At 38.9% G+C, this 24,799-nt stretch overlaps 2 protein-coding genes across 5 annotated transcripts in view; one reads left to right on the top strand and one right to left on the bottom strand.

Moving 5' to 3' along the window:
- The window catches only part of LOC128265071 (calcineurin B homologous protein 1), a 107,567-nt gene that overhangs the window by 16,327 nt on the left and 66,441 nt on the right, over positions 1-24,799 (bottom strand). For 2 of the 4 annotated variants that reach the window (XM_053000875.1, XM_053000871.1), the window contains exon 1: positions 3,025-3,168. The exons of the other annotated variants lie outside the window; for them this stretch is intronic. The gene's annotated coding sequence lies outside the window, so the exon portion shown is untranslated. Of the gene's footprint in view, positions 1-3,024; positions 3,169-24,799 lie in introns of those variants that run through there. 4 annotated transcript variants of the gene reach the window in all.
- Positions 3,182-24,799, top strand: part of LOC128265070 (activating transcription factor 3) — a 35,410-nt gene continuing 13,792 nt past the window's right edge. The window contains exons 1-2 of the mRNA XM_053000870.1: positions 3,182-4,029; positions 20,901-20,943. The gene's annotated coding sequence lies outside the window, so the exon portion shown is untranslated. The remainder of the gene's footprint in view (positions 4,030-20,900; positions 20,944-24,799) is intronic.

The raw sequence follows: 24,799 nt of genomic DNA on the forward strand, positions 1-24,799 counted from the left end.
GTGGAGGTGTATGTGGGTGGATGCTGGGCGGAGGGGTGGTGTGGTGGAGCTATCCAACACACCCACACACGCACGCAGCTAAGCTTCTCCCACTGCAGTTGCAAAAGTGCGAACAGGCGCACAGCAACCGCAGATCCGTCGCTTGTAATCTTCGCACTCGTTTTCCACTCGGTGTGAAATTGGTACAGCTGCGTTCAAATTGGGAGCAGTGGAAACCACATTTTACTATTGCACAAGGCCGCCAGTTCGAACTTTCTTAAATTCTCCTTACTTTTAAAACATTATATTATAATATTTAAAAAAAATGTAAAATAATAATTTTAAAGAAAAAAGGTTAAGAAATTAAAATTGTTTTATACAAAATTCCTTTTTTTTAACGTTGTAAGCTGTCATGTAATCTAAATTGGTTTACAGTTTTATGATCATAATAAATACCTTTTGTTCATTGATTTCAGGGTTTGAAGATTACAAAAAATGGTCAAAAAGTAAGATCAACCAGAAAAAACTAAATTTTTTTAAAATTTTTTTTTTTTTTAAATTGATTTTACGAAATGAGTAGTGCACAATAATTTTAACAAACAATTATTGACAGTTCTATTTGCTTGACCTCCACTGTCTTGTGTGCTTGAATATGCACCACAAAGATGTGCACTTTCTAAGGGGCACTTTTTGGCACGCTTTGGGAGTCGCGGCTGCTGCAACATTTTCCATATGCCACTGCCCCCTTCAGAACCCCCCTCCCCCAGTCAGCGCCACTTGGCGCTTTTTAATGCTCATTTTATTCCTTTATAAATTCGCTATTAGATGCCAACAGCGACGACGGCGACACAGAACTTTTCTGTGTTGGAATACTTGTATTTTCTTGAAGTTGTTGTTGCTGCCCCAGTGGGCTTTGTTGTTGCTATTGTTGCTGTGCTTGCTTCTAATGGAGAGCGCTGGCCAATCAGCGCGCAAATGACGCGATCGCCAGCGAGTAGGGGCTGTGCATGATGCGAATCAGTGTCTATTTTTAGAACCCACTGTACATTCACTGGGCCCGAAGACGCACGAAGCGACACGAAGCTTTCGCTTTTCGCTGCTCTTTCGGCTGTCGTCGCGTGGAAACGTGAGTGGGACAAACAAACTGTATGCGAAGGCGATACGGAATGGCAATGGAACACAGCCGGTTGGAAGTGAGCTCTCTCTCTCTCTCTCTCCCCCACTCTTTTCCCCTCCACATTGAGCATTTGTTATTGTTTTTGTCCGTCTTTGTAGCCGGCGTTTCTTTATGCCGGTGTTTCAGTCCCACCACCCCCTAACCACTGAAGCCATTCGCTGATTAGAAACTCCTTTTGCAGCTCTCCTTCCAATTGCCCTAGTTGCTGCCTCTGCGTCTGCCATGCTCCGTCTTTTTCATGCACCGTTAGCTGATTACCGATAACCGATAATGGTAGCTTCTTTATCACAGACCATGAGTTTATGTTCTTCGTCTAGATTTTGTTCTTGGCATTTATGCATTATATGAATGTATTCATACAGGGGCCTTATCGGTGTTTCTGAGTTTGTGCAACAAAAAGGGTTAAAAAAAAAGCTACAACTAATGTTTATATTCTGGAAAAATAAGTTGTCACATTGGTTGTGAACTTTGCGGTTTTGATAAGATAGTTTGTTATGCCCGTTATTAAAAAATATGACAAATTAAATTGCAATGTTGAATTTTACTATGAAACTTAAACAAAAACTTTAAATGTGGATATTCAAAATAATAAAACTATTGTTTTGGTTTTTTATTTTTAGCAATTGATATTCTTTTAGAAGTTACAAAATGATGTAAAGGAATTTGAATATCCACAATAAAGATCGAATAAACGCACTTTAAGATACTGCAACTCAGTGGGCCGCGCATGCCGCCTAAGGCAAACTAAAATATGATGAGAGAGAGAAAGAGGGAGCGAGCGAGCGAGAAGCAGGGAGCATAAAAAACATTTTCAAGGTCACTGCGCCGCTGTTGACGTTGCTGCATTTGAAATGCGAATGCGTGTGGGTAGCGGCTTATTCCAGAAGTTCCGCCCGAACGAGTGAGAATGATACAGTATTGAGTACTGGAGTGGCGTGGAAGGGGATGGGTCACAAGATTCACAGCCCCAAAAAATTGACAACCTATGTATAAGCGGATTTAAATTTTTGCACTGAAAAGATTAGTCTTCAATCTTAATTCAGCCCCTTTGTTATGGCAATTTTCCAGCCTGAAAAACTCTATTGCTTTCTTCATTAATGCGTTATGGCTTTTGCAGTTGACTTCGCTTCCAGCCAGAAAGCTGAAAAGCCAAAAGCGAAGAACAGCCAAACACACACGCTCGATTTTCGGATATCTCCGTTGCCGTTCCGATTCCACTTCCACCTCTACTTCCATGCGACAGTGGCGTCTCAAAAGGGGGCTCCTTATCAAGATACACAATAAGACTAAGTACATTTGAACATTAGTTGCTTGGACCTTAAGTTTTTTTTTCATGTAACTAAAACTAATATGTTAAATTTTTTATGAGAGTTTAACAAATACAGTTAAAGAATGGGTGTTTTTGGTTTAGTACATTTTAGAAGCCCGATCAAATAGAAGGAAAGGGCATTTCACAGCTGTTTTGCTCTGGTTTGGTGATTATGTGGTTAACTGGACTTTTTTTCCCGTTTAGATCAATTTCAGGTGTCGAAAATCCAACTTGTTTTTATCTGATTGCCATGTCGGACAGATAACTACTGGCCTGCGAGAAACCGAAAAACCCCAATAGGTCCCAATTTTATATCATGTTAAAGTTTATCGGTCGGTTCGCAAATCAATAATAGAATGGCAAAGTTAAAGGTTTTTTAGTTCGCATTGCAACTGACTCTGTAGCGAATCTACTCCTAATCTTGATTTATTATTATCATGATTATCATTTATTTTTGTAAATATCGACCGGTCCTTTCAGAGAGTTTATGTACTTTTCCCGAAAACTGTTTTTTAATGTTATCCGTGTTATCTTCATATATACCCCCGTACATATTTACCATGCGTATCTGACTGAAGGACGCCCCTGGGCGATGTTTGTGGTGCGTTTGTTTATTTGTTTGGCGCGGCCCGTTGTCTCAATCGTTCCGACGGGGGTCGAGCAGCGTCGGTAAATCGGTCGGTTGGCGGTCGGCAGTCGGCACTTTTAGTGCCTTGCGTGTACCGGACTCGAACGGAACGCCGCCGCCGCCGACTGCGCCGCTCGAACCAACTAACCCACCCCGTTCCGCTCCGCTCCACGCCCCCCTCATTCACATTCTCACTCGACCGACCACAACCACTAGCGTTCTTATTAGATTTTATGGCGGCTCCGATTTAGAACACAAACAACAACGAGGCACGGCCGCGCCTTTGGCCGTTCCATTCCGCTTTGTTTCCCGGTCCTTTGCCACTCGTTTCGCTTCGTTCTCGCGCCGTTAGAATAGCACGCTGCCGCTGCCGCAGCTGGCGTCGCTGCCACTGGCTGACTTATTGGCTTTAAGCGAATTTGAACGTCGCTCGAACTTTTATTCAACGTGTTGGTTCCATCGTGTAAGCAACTCTGAAACGCTACGTACATTCGTTGCGGAAACTGAAAACCGAATCAGAAAACTGTATAAAAAAACACACACACACAAACCGAAAACACAAACCCTCCCCTCCCCCATAAAAAAAAAACTAAGCCCCCCCCCAAACAAAATTCGGGATACGCAAGTGCTAATTACTATATTTATGAAATAATAAGTTTATAAATTCCCCTAAAAATCCAACATTTTTTTGAAGTTTTAAATCCACAAAGTGCTTTAAACAACAACAACAACTACCAACCAAAATGCCTTACAACAGCGTCACGCTTTAGTGTAAAAAGTGTTAGCCCCCACCCCTTTTGCTACGTACCCATTTGAAACTGAAACCAAAGGAGACCCAAACAGGTGTCCGTCTGCCGAAAGGCCAACGAATCACTCCGGAGACAATCAGCAGCAGCAGCCACAGCAGCAGCAGGTGGGCCAGAGATTCTTTAGCAGGTGAGATACTTCTACTTCCGAAAATCAAACCCATCCCCGATCCATCCCATTTCAACTGACCCTCTCCCAAGTACGTGACTTTCCGCACACGTTGCTGCACATTATCGCAATGTGACCGCGTATAAACACGGCCTCCTCATATTCCCCAAACGATAATACCATCTCTCGTAACTGGAAAGTAAAGTTCCCCCAATTCAGGGAGCAGTGGGCAAAGGTCAGGGTGCAGCTTTTCGCAATACCCATTGAGAACTTCACAAGCCCAAAGTCAATAATCCCTCGGGGAATACTGAAGTACCCCTATGTCGTTATGGGTTTCGCACTTCTTCAATTTAGAAAGCGCTGCCAATCGTAGTTCTCTATCGCGGTTCTCTATGGATATACAAAGTAAGTACTTGTGGAGTTTATAGTCATTTATAGTAGAATCACTTGCTTTTCAATAAACACACTCAAAGAACAAGCATTGAGTGAACTTTCAAGGAATTGCAGTGATGAATGATAGAAAAAGGGGTTAGATAGAGGTTTTTTGTCTAATATCACGCTGTATATTTCCCTGCAAAGGAATCGTTTTCATGCTGAATGAAAGATCGGATACATAAATACATTCGCAGATACGATTGCCAACTCATCGTCGAAGGAGGAACACAGGCACGGGGTTAACAGGTGTTTTGCTTCTTTCACTCGCTCGCTGGCTTTATTAATCAGCTGCTGCAGGCAAACACAGGCATACACACACATACACATTCGCGCAGGCACGACGAACACTCGCAGACACTAAATGCCATAGATACGGATTCGCAGAACACCATTGCCAATTGGATTTATGGACAATTTGGCGTAACTTTTTCGCTGTTCTATGGGTCTCTCTTCTCTCTCTCTCTGTCTTGAAATGCACATTCATTAATGAATATTTTTATGTTCAACCCCGGACACTATCACAAATATCTACTGCGGACTAGCAGCAACCCTCTTTGGAATTCAGGCCTCTTGGAGGCCAAAGGACTTATCCCGAATCGTGTTGGCCGTTGCGCATTTTATCGCCAGCAAATTTATGACTGAGAATTGAGGAAAATGCCACACCCCTATCCAGGCCAACCCACCCCAACCCAACCCGCCAGCCCCCTTCACCCACGAAAGGGGTGTACAGTGTGTACAATGTACACGCTCTGTGCCCCAGAACTCTTTGCGACTGCCAGTGAATGAGCGATGAATGATGCCCATTGTTGTTGGCAGTCCACAACCACATACGCCGTAGTTACAGTAACTGTCAAAGGGGGAGGCACTTCCAGGGGCTCCAAGTGGGGGTCTAATGTTCCGAAGAAGAACAAAAAGAAAAAAACTAAACAAAAAGGCCAAGATGTTCGGGACATGTGTGCGCACTGCGAAAAAATAACACCCATCAAATTAAATTTCTAATATTTTTTAAAGCACATCTACATTTAGGAAACAAAATTTCTTGATTTTGGGAAAATTTATTTTATCTAAGGAATAATGACCTTAAAAATTGGAGAAAAAAAATATATAATTTGAAAAAAAACCTTAAAAACTTAAATTAAAAAACTTTTCCCAAAATCAAAGAATTTTTTTTTTGTAAACTCTGAAAACTGAAATAGAACATAAACAGGATAACCAATTTAATATAGTATATTGAACTATTGGTTCATTAAGTATAATTTTAAGTGTTTGGGATTTTCACTTCTGTTAAACCGACATTTCGAAAACAGGACTTGGCAAGCTGAGCTGTTTTTTTTTTTTTTTTAAGTGTCTGAGATCCACTTCTGTGCACATAAAGAGAGACAGCTGGAAAGACAGTCGGCTAACGCCCAAATGGCGTTTTAAGCACATAGTGCGCATTAATGAGCACGGACTGGAGCTGAAACTCTGGGAGTTGGGCTTAGTTTATGGCCTTGACAGGCGACTCAGACCCCTCAGTCGTCGAGCAGGCAACCAACCATATAGCATAACCAACCCAATCCCAACATTCAGCTAGTCAGTCAGTCGCTGGCTGCCATCCCCGAATACGAATACGAATACGAATGGGACTACGAATACGAAACCCATTTGATGCGATGTGGAGGAGATGGCTGTCAAAAGTTTGCGGCGGACGACACAAAACTGTCATGCATTTTCGTGAATAATTTCCACAAAAATATGTGCGACGCAATGAAAATTGTCACGGCAAACAAATACAAATATGTAAAGCCCCTATCCATCCATCCACCCATCCATCTGTTTGTCAGTGTGCAATGCATGCGGTTAATGTAAACATTTCAACAGATTTGACCAATACTACATATACCATAGCGAACTGGTGGGGATGGGTGGCCAGAGGTGTGGGCCCTGCATTCAACAAGCAAACTGATGCAACAAAAGCAACTGAAACTACAAGCACTTATCAGCATTGCCTTGCAAACTGCAAGGATGTCTATAAGATCAGCTAGATCAAGAATAAGTTTAAACAAAAAGACAGTTTAAGTGAATAGTTGATGAAAAATAATCATAATCACTTAAGTAATAGTGAAAAAAGACTTGTAAAAGGGTTGTAATTGGCTAAACCCAAGGATTAATGAATAGCTAGGTAAAAAGGAACTAGGAACTAAGAGATATTTGATTAATACTGATGGGTGTTGCTTAACTTATATAAAATAAATTTTTATCAAATAATAACAGGGTATGGATAATGATAGTTAATTTCAATTAAAAATAAAATAAAGAAATTACAATTTGTTTATTTTTTGTAATATGCAGTTTAAGTAACCGTGAATCAGCTCAAGCTGATGGAGTTTAATATGAAAACACTGAACAATATTTGTGATCCCCATTGGAAGGGTAAAAACATTGAAGCCCGCATTCGTCGACTGGTAATCAGCTAAATTTGTTCAATTCACTTTTGGGCAAATTGATTAACCAATTGATGTTTGTACATACCCAATACCCAATAGCCTATCGGCTATCCCTCGCAGTTCCCGTTTCAGTATTCGATGCCGGCTCGGCCCGTCTCGCCCACGCTCTTCCTTCTCCCGTTTGGTCAGTCGAAATTTATTAAAATTTCGTATGCATTTCGATTTGCTAACGAGTATTGTATTTATATATGTACTACATTCCAAATGAGTGTTAGTTGCTTTTCGAGAGGGGTGTGGATGGATGGATGGGGGAGGTGGTTAGAGCTTGGCCAAAAGCCAAACCGGTTTCCCATTTGTCAACTTGTCGGCAGTCGAAAACGCTTCACAAACAACAATTCTCTTCAACTGAAACAGAAACAGTTAAAAGAAAAAGCAGATATAGAAGCCAAAGAAGAATCGATACGCACAGTGTGATATCCTAGAGTTTACAGAAATTGTGTTGTGTTAACGATACGAACGGTATTATCGACCTAAGCTAGGATTGATAGCTAAAGGTTTCCACTACTAATTTTTGCCATTCCAATTTTTTAATCATACTGACATCTCTTTCTTCCCCAATATATTTGCGTATAACCTTTGCCTTAACCTCTCCTTGACCCTCTCCCACCATCCACAAATTATCCCCACATCCCAAACTGATCATTTGTTTGTTGTTTTTATTGTTTAAAATTCATCACGAATTTTATTTTGTTGTGCGTTCTTTTTTGGCGTACATTTTGTTGTTTCTTTTTTGTACCACGCTTTTTTTTGTTAATTTTTTTTTCGTTTCGTGCGCGTTGTTTTCGACGTCGACGTCGCTGCTTTTCGGCTAACCTTGAAGCACATTAAATTTGTTCTTGGCTTTGCTTCTTTTTTTTGTATTTCTTTTTCTGGTGTTGTTGTCACTGTAGCTGCTTATTTTTCAGCAATAATAAAAGTAAAAAGTAATAGCAACAGCAGTTACTTGGAGTAAAAAGAAGAAGTGGGAATCTAACTATGTACATATGTGACCAGCCGTATGTAATACTCATGTGTGCGAACAGCGCCAAAATGAAGGAAATACAGTTGCGGTCACACTTATAGCTTCGCAGATTGTTTTCTACATTTATGAACAAAGTTTTAATTTTCTTAATTTAAAAGCAGTTTACTTATTATTCGATTAAAAGCACTTTTAGATAATAAATGATTAATTTTAATTTTATATAACTCGGCAGACAACAGCAAAAAGCTGTTCTATGAAGATCAGAAAATGATAATGAAAATCGGCAAACTTCCGTGTTTTTCAACATAAACGTATATAAATTTCATAAAAGTCATAATCTCGAAGAAATAACTTCTCAAGATATAGCAACATTTTACTTTTATCTTTTAAGTCGCTATTATATAAATATGCGATCCAAGACAGAAAAAACAAAGGGATTTAAAACGTTTCGAATCTGACGTTAAAACTGTGTTTCACTGTGTTTTTCTGGTAAAAGTGCTAGCTATTTGAACACATCTGTTTTGGGGATATTTTAATGGAGGCGCACTGGGCAGTGAAATACACAATGTTTGATGTGGGGTCGGCTTTTGCCTCTCCACTGTTCTCTTTCTCATGATTTTTGGTTTAATTGTCGAATTTTCGTTTCGTTTTATATTTCATTTCTTATTTCGTTCTTTTTTGTAGCTTTTCGGGCAGTTTTTAGCGTTCTACGTCTAGCATGTTTCGTCTAAATATCATTAGACGTTGTTATTGCTCCAAAAATTACTTAATTGCAGCCATATGTGAGACCGAATCCCCGGCTCCTTCCTAAGTTCCCCGATTTTTGGCCAAACTGGAAATGTGTCGTCGTTCGTTTTGTATTCTGTATCTACGAATTTCTTGGCGGACGATATCTGTGTCTTTGTATCTGAATGTGTGTATCTATTTCTAATTTTTTTTTGCCAAAAAATAATGAGGCGACCCGCCGAAACGAACGCCAAGTTCTCTCTCTTTTTCTTTTCTGTTTTATGCGCTGTCGCTTTTATTTATTTATTTATGCGTTGGCTTTTATTTTTATTTACTTTACTTTGCCGTTTTCTTGTTCTATTCTATATTTTTTTTGTTTGTATATGTTGATCAATAAATAACGTCCTGTTAACATGCCACCCTATTTTTTACACCCCCTTTGAAACGCACGCACTCCCGTCTCTTTGTATCACCCTCGCCTTACTACAGGATCCACTTGGTACAGTGAACTTATGAAAGCCAAAGATGCTCACTATATACATGAATATCAAAAAGAGGATAGGAAACATTCTTCTAATCAAATTGCTTGAAAACTTATAAATACATACAAATATTATTGTAAAATCTCTGACCGCTATTCCAAACTATTCAATAATATAGAAAAAAATGTACACATCTTTAAATAGGTTTTTTTTTTAGGCATGAACAATTTCTCAGTACGATGAGTATTAAATTAGTAACAAAAAGCATAAAAAATGCGTATGTGGTTTAAAAATAAGGTTATAGACTACAGTTTGATTAGCAATGAAACTACAATGTGTAGGGCTCACGTTATTTAGTACTGAATAAATACTTATACTTTAATACTGTCTGTAGTTTATTTTCTAGAGACACTGATTTAAAGTACACTTTCAGTTTTTATTTGGTGTATGTACATGCATTATTAAAGTAAAAACAAAAGTTTTTACAGTTTATATTTTTATTTTCATTTGAAGTCGGCGTTATGCTCTGCTGTGCTTTAATTGTCCAAAATACGGACAGAGACGTCGCTAGAGGGGTTGATCGGGTAACTGCCTTAACTTTTGCTTTCATTGCACTTAGCTAGCGGACAATACATTTAGATTCGAACTTTAAGTGTTGGCGCTTGAAAATTTCGCTCAGGGATAAGTTCCAACCAATCCAATCAGTTAGTTGTTTCTCACGATTGTAAGAAGGGGAAAGATGAGAAACAGCTAGAAAAACATGTTTCCAGCCCTCCGAAAAACGTAGAGAAAAAACCAACAAAAACAAAAAGCGTGGGCTATTAAAACCCAAAAAAAAATCAACTGCGACTAGAGAACTTGTAAAGCTGTGGGCGTGACCATGTTCGAAAATGTTTGCCCTCGATGCCGCAAAAGGGAGATCCCCCGAAAACTTCAAGCTCATTAGACATTGACTTTACAATAAATGGATGATACCAAGACCTTTTCTAAGAAGACTACTGAGGCACACAGAAAAGATTATAATCTTAGCATCAACCAAACCAATATTATTATTATAATACGCCAGATCTATCTATCATACTAAAAATCATTAGGGCCTACTGGGATTTTCAATGTCAAGATCATAAACACTCCTGACCATTCTTTGCAGAACTCCAATCTTAAAGCTCTTTTGTACAGTAACATTGTATGCATGCATATATATATTAGAGTGGTACAAAAAAAAATTGTACTCTCACCGCTTTATTGTGGTAGATTTTGGTGGAAAATAAATATATTCTAAAACCAAAAATTCGATTTAAACAGTTAGAATACGTTTTTTTTAACAAACGCAAAACATTTTAATCCAATGCGAATTTTTTTCAAATAAAAACCTTTGGTATGCCTTAAATTAAATTTTGCATATAAATTGGGACCACCCTAATGCACATATGTATTTATCCCGATCTAAAAAAACTTTTTTCAGCTGCGTCACTACTTATTACTTCTCCATTCGCAAGACAAATGGCTGGCAAACTCATTAGAAACCCGAATTCGTATCCAAATCCGAATCCAAATCCGAAACCGAATTGGGGCTCGCTGCTAATGACTTTCCGCTGCGATGGGTAGAACTGAAGGAGGAGCTTTTGTTGAATGTTTATGTTTATGAGTGGCCGTGTATCGGTGTTACGCTTTTTGATCCATAAAACCAGACAGCAAATGCGAACAAAAAAAAAAAAAACAGCCAAAGCAACGGAAACGAGATGAAAAACTGTAGGATGCTTCGAAAATACACGAACGATTGTTATTTATAATAGAAAATAATAACAGTTTGCATCTTAATTATATAACAATTAAAATGCCACGAAGAGAGGAGCCGCATAGGTTGAAGGTTGCTTTAATATGGGAAAACTCAAGCATTTTGGTGCTGCTCGTTTTTCATTTACCCCAACTTTTTTGGGTAATTTGTTTATGGATTGTCGACGAAAACGAACGAAAAAAAATTCTCAATTTATTCATAATTTATTTGAAACAAAGAAAAATTTGACAAAACAAATTGCCGGCTGAAAAATGATTTGGGGGAGTGAGGCAGATAACCGGGGTTAGATGCAGCCTCAAGGTCGGCCGATTGCGTTGCCAACATCAAAAGGCAATTTGTCACCTCGTGCTCGGGTTCAAATGTATCTGTATCTGTAGCCGTGTATATAAATATACGTATTTGTATCTAAATGCGGCACAAATTCATTGCGCAATATAAAAGTAAGCAGTCACAAAAACAAACCGAAAATTGCACAAAAATTTAAATGGATTCTCAGTGAACGGGGGAGAGTGGTGTGAATTTAAATTGAAAATGAGCTGGAGATGGTTTTAGTATAACAGGTAAAAGCAAAGCCAGTTGGGGACACAAATAAAAAAAAAATGAAATCACATGAGAACGGAGTCATAGTAAACCCACAATTAAATAAAAAAAAAACATAATTTGATCGGTGTACCACATTTAGCCATTTGTTTCCATTTCCGATTAAAACTTCCTAAGCTTTGCTTCCCCATTTCCACATTTTTCTCTCTTTTTACTAATTTTGTGGCCATCGGCAATCATTGATTGATTGCTGCATCACTTGCGTTAAGCATACGCCGTGTGGTCATTCATTTTGTTCATCCTACCGATTTTCGGAGGTGTGAATTTTTTCGTTTTCTTTTCATTGTTTCCTCTTTGACTACTGCGTCTCCCTCTTTTTTCGACCCGACTCGACTCGTTTTGTTAACTTTGAACTTCAAAACAACAACACAACAAAATGTTCAAAACAATAGCTGGGATCAGCATTAGCAACAATAACTTAGCAATCAACTTCACCTTGTTCAAGGTCCAAACACGAAAAGTACAAAAAAGCCAAAACCAAAAAAAAAAAGACAACGAAAAAGCAGCACAGCACAAAATGCCAGTCCGAAAATGTTCTGCTGCTAATTTGCATAGGGAAATTAAATGTTTAACCAATCCGTTGGACGACGGTGATAAATGAGCATCAGGTTTAGGAAACTTCCTTAAAAATATTTTAAAAGAAAGAGACAATGTATCAGGTGTGGGTTAAACGAAAATCAATCAAATTGAGCTAACAACAATTGCATTACATTGCTAAACCAAATACAAAATTTTTTTTTTTCTCGATTTTACCCCTGCTATAAATGAAGACGAGAAAATTGGCCCAAAACGTATTTTATATATTTTATAAAGTATTAAAACCTCTATTTACCAGATTTGACTGTACTTTCAGCCACTCTTACGGCTACGTTGGTGGCTGCACTTCCGTAGCTGGTGTTTTTGAAGTCGGCCCACACAACAAGATGTGTGTATAACCTCTTGGCAGCCCCTCCAAATCTTGTCTTGGGCTGCACCCTGAGATATTCTTTTCGAGCTGGTGACTGAGTTTTGTGTTGCTGTGTTTTTCGGGTATCGTGTGTGTGTGTTGTTGTGTTTTTTAGGTGGCATGGCAGTTTGACCATATGGTAGGTCAACTGCCGTCCCACGGTGCCCGTGCCCGAGAATGACCTTCCACCGACATTGAGCGCGTTTCAGGAAATGGCATTAGCTCCTGCCCCAGGTTCATTTTTCACCGCCTGCTAGCAGCTCGCTGGCTATATCTTCCTGCTAATCATATTAATGCAGTGTGCGCGAGGGCTTGGCCCGAAGGTTTGGCTTCTTGTCCACCGCTCTTTTTTTTGTATTTTCTTTCTCCGTGTCATCACTTTCGCTGCTGCATATCGTGTTTTATGGGTCACTTGCCCCGTTGTTGTTTTTTGGGTCATGTCCATCAGGCAAAGCGGGGACATCCACATCCACAAATGAAAGGCGGGTGAGAGCGAGCTGGTAATATGATATGGCCAGGAAGTCCGGCGGGAATCCATTTTAGTAGTTGGCCCCACCAGAGTTGTCACTCCCAGCTGTTTTTGTCTTCTGGTTTTTTCAAAATCAAGTGCACAAAACCCATGGAAAGACAGGTGTGAAAAGAACTAAAGGCCTTCTTATAACAATAATAATATGATATTGGAAGAGGCTAGCTTAAGCATTAAAATATAAATTTAAAATTTGTTTTTGCGTAAAAACTTTTTTAGAAAATAGATTTGCCGAAATTTAACGTTTGCCCAAAATAGCGCACTATGGCTACTTTGGAATTTTTCACAAGAGTAAATGGCAACACTGTTCGCTGGCTTTTAGCTACATCTCCGCTTTTTTTTTTTTATTATTTTTTTTTTTTTTTTTGCTTGCTGTGTTTGTTTTTTGCCTCTGTTTTTGGTGTTGCTGCCCCGCAGTCAGTGGCTTTTTCGAACAATATGGACCCATTAGCACAAGACCCAAAAACAGCGCGACTTGAACCCGAGAATCCGAAAAGCCGAGCAGTTGAGTCGGTCCAAGTTCCGTGCCCCGTTCAACTAATTAATTATGCCCCTGCAACGTCATGGGGGTGTAAAATATATATAATTTGCATGTGCCGCCGTGGTCGTTCTCGCATTTGTGTGCGTTGTGTGTGTCTCTGTCGGTGTCTGTGTGAAAATGTTGTTCGATGGTTGTTGTTCTTGCTTTTGAGTAATTGAGTCGAAAGAAATTTGCATTGTATTTAGTTACACACGCACATGGTTGAGAACGCAGGGTATCTGGCGGACACATTAGTATTGATATCCGCAGCATAGCCGCCGAAATTTAGCATAGACACGCTGGTGACCCCGACTCGGGTCACAGTTTTGCGACGATCACTTCCATACAGGGTTGCTCCGTACAAAAACCTCTTTGTCATAGAAGTATATAATTTTGGTAAACTTATTTGTACTTACAATTTTCTTGTTCCACGTAAGTAACTGATTTCTTTTATGCCTGTAAGTTAATTTTACAGCTAAGAAGAGGTAGGAGACCATTTACACATACGTATTCAGTGTGTGCAATAAATATACCACAATATATATGGACATACAAGTTTCTTTTAATGGATGCAAGTATCTTAAGCAAAACTGGCGTTAGGTCGTTGACATGCCCAGCCAAAGCTATACTAATTTATTTGCGAATTCACAAATGCAAATGCATATATACAAAAGCGACATGTTTTTGCAAGGCTAAATGAATATTTAAATAAGTAAAGGTTAGATAACTATTTAAACAAATAGGCTCTTAGTACGTTTGGTGACCCCAAAACATTGCTCGAATTTTGCAAGCAACCAAACCAAGCCCGAGTTTCCTGACCAGCTGGCGCCTGCCATCCACTCGAGGACTTTATTGAGCTGTCTCCATTTTAACCAGTCCTATATATATTTATATACTTTCGAGCATGCAGAACCGAGACTCCGTCGTTTTCCTCACTATTTTATTTGGTGTTTTTTGTTTCGGGTTTCGTGTATGCGCGTCAAGATATGCAAATTAGCTCTGGCCTTGGCGTGGGCGTTAACAGCTTTTTATTTCTGTATGTGGATTTCTAACTTCGTTACACTTTGCTGCTCTAAGTGTATGTATGTATATGTTTGTGGGTGTCCCAGTTAGTGCGATTGTGTGCGAGCGTGTGTGGGTGGGAGACGTCGATATTTCTTGTTTAAGCTCGACCAAGATAAATTCGGCAGCAAGTTTTTTATTAGTCACACAATCTTCCTTGCTGAAATGCTGACCGATTTGGAAGTGCGGTATTACAACCCGACCCTAAACCCATTTTTGACTCCAAATCGCAAAAACACACGCCCAGTTCGCCGCCCATAACCATTCCCATTCCCAATTCCCCTTCCCAATTCCCATTTTCATTTCCATTTCCATTTCCGAGCGGCGACTTTCGAATGGCCAGTGGCCATAAGTCTTCTACGCGGAATCGTTTTCCTCCTTTTTGCATTCGCCAAATGGCAAACGCCAAACGGCAAACGCCAAAAGCATTTATAAATTATTCAAACCATATCAAATGAGCGGCATAGAAATAAAAGAAAAATATCCATTTGGCCACTTTGGTTCATTGGCATTTCATTTGCCATATTCTCTATGTGTATTTGGTTTCTTTAGATATTTTGCCATCCCTATCTGCAACTTCCCATTCACGCACACCCCGCCGCCATTCATTAGTCAAAACTAGTTTCTCTTTAGTATTTCTTTTTTTTTTTTGTTTTTTTTTTTTTCATTTTCGCTCGCACAGTCGGATATTTCTATTTTTCTACTTCTACCTCTATTTATTTTAGTTTGTATTTCCGAGCTTTGTTCAACTTGTTTCTGCTATGCTAATTAACAATCGAAACAAACCCATCCGAACCTCCATTTAAAACAATAAGCAATTCATTTGGAATTCAAATAAATTAAAATATCATAAAGCCCCGCACAACGAAAAAGGCAAAAACAACAAGAGTCCCGAACCAAGCAACAAACACAAACACACAGACACACTAGTCAAATATTTGTTGTCTTTTAATCATAATGATAATCACAATCATACCCCGCATAACAAATACCCCCGCAATCCAAAAATTTAATGGAAGGTCTGGCTTCATCCGTTAATTGATGGCGGTGTGAACAAATTCGTATCATTTTCAAAGGTATATAACTTACAGATTTTTGAAGAAGAACTGTTTAAAGTACTTCATCATAGATCGTTTGTATTGTACACTTGGTTATATAAAACTTGTTACTATTGATGTTTTTTTGTATTTTTATTTGTATTTGAAACCTATTTTATTATGTGCCACAACAAAAACTTCTTACCCAGTTGGCTTTTTTTTTAACTTATTCAACTTGGGACTAAGCTTCAGACTACGATCGTCTTCCCAATTTGTGGCTGCTTTGTATGACTCTCTTCAATTGCCTTGTCGCATTTTTACGATTGTTTTATGGCTTTTTGTTGGATGTGTTTACGAATATATAGTACTATACAACTCGCTGTTTTTTCAGCTCGCCTCTGGGACAGTCGATTGTTCTATTTTGTTACGGAAAGATCGCATCAAGTTCGGATGTGCACACACATATGTCTATATGTGTGCACACTCTATGTATCTAGAGCTAAATATAATTCCGACGCTCTGTGCTCTGGTCGTATCTATTTCTGCTGCATTGTCAGCATTAATTTGCAACTAAAAAGCGGCGACATTGAAGCGACAACTGTTGTAAAAAAATAAACTAAATAAATAAAAACTGCGTCGACACGACCGATCGTCAAGTGCCACGCCCATGGCAGCGGCACATGCCCGGCGGTCACTTTTCAATTCAATTACCGACTGCAAGTTAATCAATCAATCAAATACTGTACTGTAATAATGCCGGACGATTAAAGCCGCAACAACACAAAAAAACAAGGCGGCACCCACCCAACAAGATCCATCTACACATCTACATCCACCACCCACTGCTTATGCATATCTGGATATATGTACATATATGTAACTCAATTCTATGGCTCTAGATTTATGCTCAAAGTGTGCCAAGATCGCCTTGAGGTTGGTCCACTCCAATGTTTGGCCGAATTTATTGCCGGACATTTACATAGTTTGTCTGGTATTTGATGGCTTTCCAAGTGCCACCAGTTCCCGTGTGATCTCATGATTCTCTTCTCAGGTGGCACATAAATTTCTCTGAGTTTCTTTTGTTGATAGATCAAAGAAGCAGCATAACATATCCACAATTTATTAAATTGTTGGCTTTGGCAAGCATTTTTAGTTGGTCGTTTGGCGTGGGCAACAGGTTTTTATTCGGCGATAACTCGATTAGTTTTAGGTTCATCGATTAAACATTAGTTTCCATAATGTGTTTTAAGTGTTCTTTGAAAAATATAAAATCCAGCGATTTGTTGATCACTTTGTTTAAGAGTTTTGATAAAATATAATTATCTTTAAGAGGTTTTAAAACGGCGATAGCTCGATTAATATGAAGGTTTATCGATTGAACCTTAATTTCCAAATGTTTTCAGTATTTTGTAAAATATATGACTCCAGCGATTTTGTTTATGACTTTGTTTAAGTGTTTTTATAAAGTAAAATAATTCACAAGTCACTTCATACATCACGGGTTGGACGAGGTGTTGGCGCTGTGTTGGACTTAAAAAACCAGGCGATAAAAAAAGAAAGAAAAAAGTGCTTTCGGGCCGAAACCGAGGCAAAGCAAACAAACAGGCACACGATAATTGACGTTCATTATCAATGGGCAAATACGAGTACAAGTCAATCCAAAGCCCTTTAAGTGGCCAACACACTAGGAGACAGGGGCTGCAGGAAGGGGTTTCCCCCGAAAAAGGGGGGCAGACATGTCGACGACTCGACTCTTAGCGGAAATCCCAAACTCAGCTTGGACATGAAACTTCCCGTGTGCTGTGCGTTCCAAACCTTTTGATTGCCCCTCTGCAATTATGCCAGACTCATACTTGTCTCAGTGCCCCCTTTCCCCTTCCCCCCTCCTACCTAAACTCCTCTCTAAAACAACATGCATGTGTGCTGTACTGTGCTGTGCTTTTGTAATGACTTTTTAATGGTCACCATTGCCAGCCATCGTACTTTTCCACCGAATTGGCCTGGCCAAGTCGGGTAATCAATGCGAGCGAGCTCCGCCGCGGCGTTATGGCCATATCTTATCGCCGGCAAGGCCTTCAACTTACCAACTTACAGCACACATCTGAATCGGAGGAGTGGGAACCGGAAGCATTAGAAGCCGACAAATCAAAAGCCCACCACAGCCAGAAACAAAACATAAAAATCCGGCGTGTAAAACGCTTTTGTAAATCGCCGAACGAAGGTCGTCCAGCCGATGGGCCCCTAAGCCCAGACCGACCACGCCCCGATTTGTGATAGTGACGGTGGGGCCCATAAATCAAGGCAGATTCAGCCGGGGGGCGGTGATTTTTCCCAAAGGCTCGGGACCAATCAAAAAACCAACTTAAAGTCTATAAAGTTGATTAAAAACTCAAAAATTTACTAAAAAATAAAATGCTGTGGGTATAATTATATACTTAGGATTGTAAATCAAACTTCAAATTTACCCTAATTAACGGATAGTCGAGCATAAAGGCAGTTTCGAAGACTAAGTCTATGGAAAAGTATGATTTATGAATTGATTAAAATTTTATATACATTACATATACCTCACCTATATATATTTTGAGTTAAGACTGTTAAGCTAAAGGAAATTTTTGTTGGCAACTATTTTTTTTCTTCTTCCTGGCGCCAGTCGGATATACAATGAAAATGAAAATGCAATTTCAAGTGGACTTTGCCCGGTGGCTAATTGAGCGATTATTTCTGTTCTGGTTCGAATGTTTGGCGGCACTCAAGTGTGATTTATATGGGACAGTCCCACGCAATGAACCGATTTCGATTCGATTCGATACGATACGATTCGATTCGATCCCTGCCCCTGACACTTATTTTCCCCTTCCGCGCAACTAGTGCAGAGAGGTCAAATTCTAAATTCTAATTGACAAGAAGCGCGCACAGTGGGTCAAAACGAACGTTTGCCTGGCACACTGCCATTCGTCGAATCATTCACTTCGGTGTCCGTCCCCCCTTCTTTTCGCCTAGATTAATGAAATTAGACAATCAGCATCGGCTTCTCAAGTGGTTGTTGGAAGCAGAAAACGGCGAACGGCGAAAAAAAGCGAAATTAAAATCACTTAATTAAATAATTTTTAATGTGTGCCGCCATCTCTGTCGCTCGCACAGTTGACAGCCGAAAATTGAAATTTTACTATGGGCACTCGGTGTCGGTGTGTATGTGTGTGCGTGTGTGTCGGTGTGTTGTGGAGCAGCTGTCGTTGTTGGTTAATTGCCCCGAATGGACATTAAAGCAACACAAATTGCTCCCCATTTCGAGACTCTATCTCAAGCTTTATTATCCGTTCATTAGGAAAGCGCCCCCTTGATCGTCTGATGCATCTTCTCAAGGTCACGGCATCGCATCGCATCTCTATTTCTATTTCCATTCCGATGCCGATTCCCACTTGATGTTCGATATTACGAGTTTGAATTGAATATTACCGCTGATTAGGCCATAAAACACATATCCATATTCTCATTTCCATCGGTTCTCCAGCTGATGGATCGCACCCAGCTGTGGGGTCGGCAATTACTGCAAATTAACAGGGAAAAAATGCCAAACGAGTTGGGTCAACATTATTTCAAAGCCTGTTCAATATCAGATTTAACTCAATGCTAAAGTATACATTTGTTTGTAGCCGAATACGACATTTATAGCCTTAAGTTGCTTCTAATATAATACTTTCCAATAACAATAACACCAATTCTGGATAAACAGGATTTAACACAATCAGTTTTACTTTCAGCGAACTTTCTTTGATTTCGATTGCACTCCCTTAGTCAATGGTCTCCAAATTTGATTTACAATTTAAATTCAATTCCTTAAACACGAGCACTTTGCATTATAATCAGCATATAGTTGCACGTAATCAGCACTCCCTTTAATACTCTGCGTGAATACCAATCAGTTGTAAAGATGAGGCCCTGCCTAAATGATCCTTTACGCTCCATTCAATTCACGCATTCCGCTTTTGGCTTACAGCACCAAAGGCTCAATTAAACTTTCCTCTTCAATCAGGCCTTTCAACGGCTATTCAGCATTTCAATGCGCTTCGGCGCACTTCTTTTCGGCCAACAGCAGCAGCAGCAGCAGCAGCGCAACAAAATTGCTGTTAATTGCACCTAATTGGCCTTTTCGTACATTTCAATGCGAACTCAATGCGAAAATTCGCACAAAATAACAAAAACTAAAAGCCCGAAATGGCAAGCGGCAGCCAGGCTGCCAGGTATCCCGATCTTCCAATCGTCCATCCCCAATCCCTTTGTTTGCCTCGAAAAGAAAACAAATTAATGACATTAAAGAGCGCAAACATAAGATGCAATTTTCGGTGTAAATAACACAATTGATGCAAATGAAGTAGCGGTTCCGGAGGCGATTTTTGGAGGCAAGAAACCAAACGCTAAGTTTCATCGCAGGCAGAACTTTTGTTTGGCCGGCCACAAAAGCCAAATAAACAAATCACCAAACCGAAGTTCAAGCCAAATTAATGGACAGTCAAGTCAGTTGCTTTCGATGTTTGGTTAGCTTTTCGCACTCATTGCTCGTGGGCAGAGTACATATATGGGGTTATTTTTTTGAGTGGATGTGAATTCCTTAATATAATTTAAATTTTTTTTCATTCTTCTAACACCATTTTAATCTTTTTTTTTTTTGGTGAAAGTATTTTTGAGTTGCATATATGTCAATTTTTTTACTTATATTTTTTGTTAATGCTATACGGTTTTTTAAATTCAGTTAGGAATTTGGCTTTTATTAAAGTAATTACAGTGTATTTTTAAGTCATCAAACTCATTTCAACTGTTTTATCTTTGACATAGCTTAGTTTGGCTTGGTTGGATTTGGCGAAACTTTTTTATATTTGCTTTTGCCTAAAAAATTGGCGCTACCTACGCGAGTTTTGTTTTTAGCGTTGATTCTTCTTTTGTTTTCGCGATGATTCATATTCGCATATTCATATTAGCCACTACAGTCGCATTTAAGTCTACATCCAGTAAAAAAAACGAAATAAAAACCACATATACAGCATGCGACGAAGCGGGGGTCGTTTGCCTAATCAATAACCATCAATCGTCTTTACACACAGTAAACTCACATAATAGATGGCTGTAAGCCGCAATTATTGATGGGCCCGCCGGTCCACTGTGAACCCAGTACCCCGTATCCAGTACCCATTTACCCATTACCCAGTTTTGGTTTCAGTAACGCTTTCAATCCATGCCGTGCACATCGTGTTTGCACACCAAACGCTAATCAATGCTAACAGTTCCCCTTCTCTGCTCTTCATTTCGTTTCAGCTCAACTTAGCTCATCTCGGCCCGGCGATTTGTGCATTTAATGGTGAGTTAGGTCGATGAAGAATATCGCACTCTATCGATTTTCAGGCTGCTAGAAGCGGGTTTTAAAGTTTGCAACGAAACATTTACCAACATAATTAAAAAAAGACAACAAAAAATGTTCTTTGGATTAGTGATGAACAAAATACTTAATGTAATAAGATTATTCTTATGCTTATTATTTATATATCAACTCCATTTTAAATCCTTAAATCCTCTTTGTGTTACTTTATTAAACATCAATTTGTAGATATTTTCACATTTTATCGTAAATAGTACGCCAACTGTGTAAACGGAACTGCATGTCTTAAATCGCTGCTATGTTTATGCTACTGTACCGGTCCCATTTTTGGCCACTCGCGAAATAAACAAACCATTAAATGGCACTGCTAAAAATAGTACAATTTCTGGAGCATTCAGCTTCCTGGCTGTTCAAGAAATAAAACACAAAAAAAAAAAACCAAGAAGGAAAGAAATGGGGGAGAAGGCAAATATTACTCATACGCACTGGCGACACGCACAGCCAAGTGAATCGAAATCAATCAAAGACAACTAACTGTTAGCACGCAATCAATTGATTTTTTAAAGGGAGGAGGACTGGACTAAATAATATTCATCACAAGGTGCGCAAAAAATCGTGGTTTGTTCACATGTAAGGGAAAAAAGGACCTCGGCATCTTTAGGGGGTTCGGTTCGGGGTCCTCGAGACAATTGGGCGCCAGCCGAGTCGAGTCGACTGGCGACTTTTTTTTTTTTGCCACTTTCGCGTACGAATCAATCAAAAAAAGGAGCTAGTGCCCAGGAAAGGAATCTGCCCTATTCAGTGGCGGGTTAAGCGCAATTTAACCTGTCTGCCTACCTCCATACCACCCTCGCAGTATTTTTGTATTTCGACTCACTCAATTATCATAATTGTGCCGCAAGAGGGCGGAGGCCAAAATGATATTGTCGGCGCCAGCATTTCCGCTCTTATTAACGACTTCTGGTCCTTGGACTGCCGACTGCTTGGTCCTGGTTAAACACACCCAACAGAGAACGGACAGTCCATGTCCAAGTTGCGGCTTTGTGGCCGACTGACACGCACAATTAAGACAAAGTCGGTCCAAGGATACGGTTTCGGTATGGTTTGCTTTGGGCTCAAAATCAAATCAAATAAAATCAAAATTTACTACGCTTACGCACGCACCCCTCTTTCTCTCTATAAATATATATGTATATATATTTATATGTATATATATGTTTTTGCGGAGAGCCAGAAAAAATAAGAAACTAAGTGCCGTCGTGGCGCGATTCTAGTTTTTTTTCTAGTTTAATTTTTCCCCCGCCCGTTAACATTTCGCCTCGTTTCCGTTGCGCCTTAATGCACTTGACCTTCGCAATTTAAATCCAAATTCGAATATGATTACAAAACCCCTAGCAACTCAAGCGAGACAAAATTTGGTTACAATGTGTTCTCGCGTTTGCTATTTTTGATCACGTTTCCGCCCAAGGTTTTGAACAATTTAATTTGTTGGTTTTCATGCGTTTTTATCAGTCTATTTCTGGTCACACTTTATTTAATTTAATTGATTTGCAATTAAATTTCCCTGTTTGACTTTAAATATTTATAACTTTATTGTTTTTGAATGCCCAGATACATATTCTTCTTGTACATTTCCAACAACTCGGTTTTAATTTTATAAAATTTGAACGTTGGAAAGTTGGCTTCCATTCTTGCGAAACTATATATAACGATTTTAGTTCAATTATTATAAAAAAAAATTTTTTAATTGCTGATGTCACACATAACTCGTTTTCAGTTTTAATTCGATTTCCAATGGAAATTTTCCATATCGCCTTAAATTTTCCTCTTCATATTTGAATCTTTAAATACAAGTTTCTATTCAGTTCAATTTTCATACAATTTATTGGAAACCCTGTGTTGTTGTTTTTTATTTCCACTCTTAAGCCCAACTCGGATGTAATTTCAACTCAAAGTTAGTTTCCCTTCCACCGTTTCGGTTGGCTCTTCCTGCAAAAAGATCCCTTCGCCCCACAAATGACAAAGGAAACGCAATGTCCTAGCTATTGTTGCCTGATATTGTAAAGTTTGAGTGTAAATTCCATTAGGATTATATTACGGCATTTCACACAAATGCCAAAAGAGCCGAAGCCGCAGAACTTGCGCTTGGCCCACAAAGTAGGAGAATTTGTTTTATTATCCTTGAATACACATACAGAAAAACATGTGTAAAATATACCATTTAACATGTCTAAAATATTTAAGTACACAAAAGAATAACAATTGTCCAATCAAGTTTGTGCTTTTTTTTTGCACAATTTATATTTTTTTTAATCTTTTTTTATAGACTCATAGTTAACGCTTCATAATTAGTTAAACTTATTAAACCATCATTACAGACTAGAGCTCTAGCCATTGGAATACCAAACAATGATTTTTTGTTAGAACCATTTGTGGACCTAAAATCAAGTTAATAAAAGTTAAAAAGATCACCACAAGATCATTAGTCTAAAACTCTTACTACTTAATTTCTACTATTTTAATTGATAATATTTAAATTTATAACGTAACACATTTTTTTGAATAGTAAAATACAAATTTTTTCTATGTGGATTTTACATATGTTTTTCTTTCTGTGTGAAGGCAGGGAAGCGAGTTGGCAGTTGGCAACAAACCAAGACCGGGGATAGTTCAAATGGATTAGGGCCAAGTTTGGATGAAGCCCCACAAGGCGTTGGCTGGCCCACTCATACACTCACAGACTAACACACACTCGCACAGGATGTGCGTGCTGAGCGTATGGCAGGATATGTGTCAAGGACAGGCCAGCTTTGTGTGTGTGGGGGAGCCCATCAGTAAACATATATGAGTGTGTGTGTGCCCTCCAGCTGCGCCGAGCTAGGTGCACTGGGCGTGGCTTTTGGGGCTGGGCTAAAAAATACATTTGGGACACATTCGTTGTCCGCTAATTGATGGCTATCTTCCCCCATCTTTACCACATAATTCCACCTATTACCTTTTCACTGCTCATTTTTTGGCACTCCAAGAGTCCCGAAACAGGGCAAAAAGGCGAAGATTTTTTCTGAAAATAAAAATGTTAAAAAAAATGTTAATTTCGTTAATGTTTTTAAACAAAAATATTCTTTATGATGAACAACTAATTTGTAACATTTGCATTTGGTTACCATTAAAAAGGAATAATGCACAGCACAAATTGTGTAATTAAAATGATAAATGAATAATAAAAATAAGCCAAAGTCTGTGCATTCCAACAGAGGTTAAAATAAAATAAAAATAAAATTTGAATACAAAAACCAAATAAAATCATTCCCTTCCCCGCAAATAACTTTAATTGAAATTTGTACAATCAATGTTCGGAATATTGATGTATTAGTAATAATATAATAATAAAATCAGCAAATTTTAGTTTTTTGTATTGCTATCAATTGATTTAATTTTTTTGTTTTATTTTAAGATTTAAATTGAATTACAGTCAAGGGGTTTTCCAATCTTTTTTTCAGCTCGAACCCTCAAAGCGTGCATTTCTGCACAAACTTTCTGCATGTTTGAAATAATTTTTCCGCGTAGTGAACAAAGAAGTAAATTGCAATCTTTTGTTGTACCCTGATCTGGGGATTTCCCCGAACTCTCGACAGCTGTCCGTTGTTGCAGTCCAAGAATTGGCCACGAACTGCTCCCTCCCCGCAATCCCCTTTTGACGGACGCCTCTGCTTTGTTTTTTAGTTACAACGCTTCGCCAACACAGAAATTTCCATTAGATTTACTCTCTGTAGCTGTGTGTAAATTTGTATATCTGTGTGTTTCTGAGTTTCCATTTTGGCCGTTCTCGATTCCCGTT

Source organism: Drosophila gunungcola, unplaced genomic scaffold, assembly GCF_025200985.1.
Source record: "Drosophila gunungcola strain Sukarami unplaced genomic scaffold, Dgunungcola_SK_2 000091F, whole genome shotgun sequence".
Classification (NCBI taxonomy): domain Eukaryota; kingdom Metazoa; phylum Arthropoda; class Insecta; order Diptera; family Drosophilidae; genus Drosophila; species Drosophila gunungcola.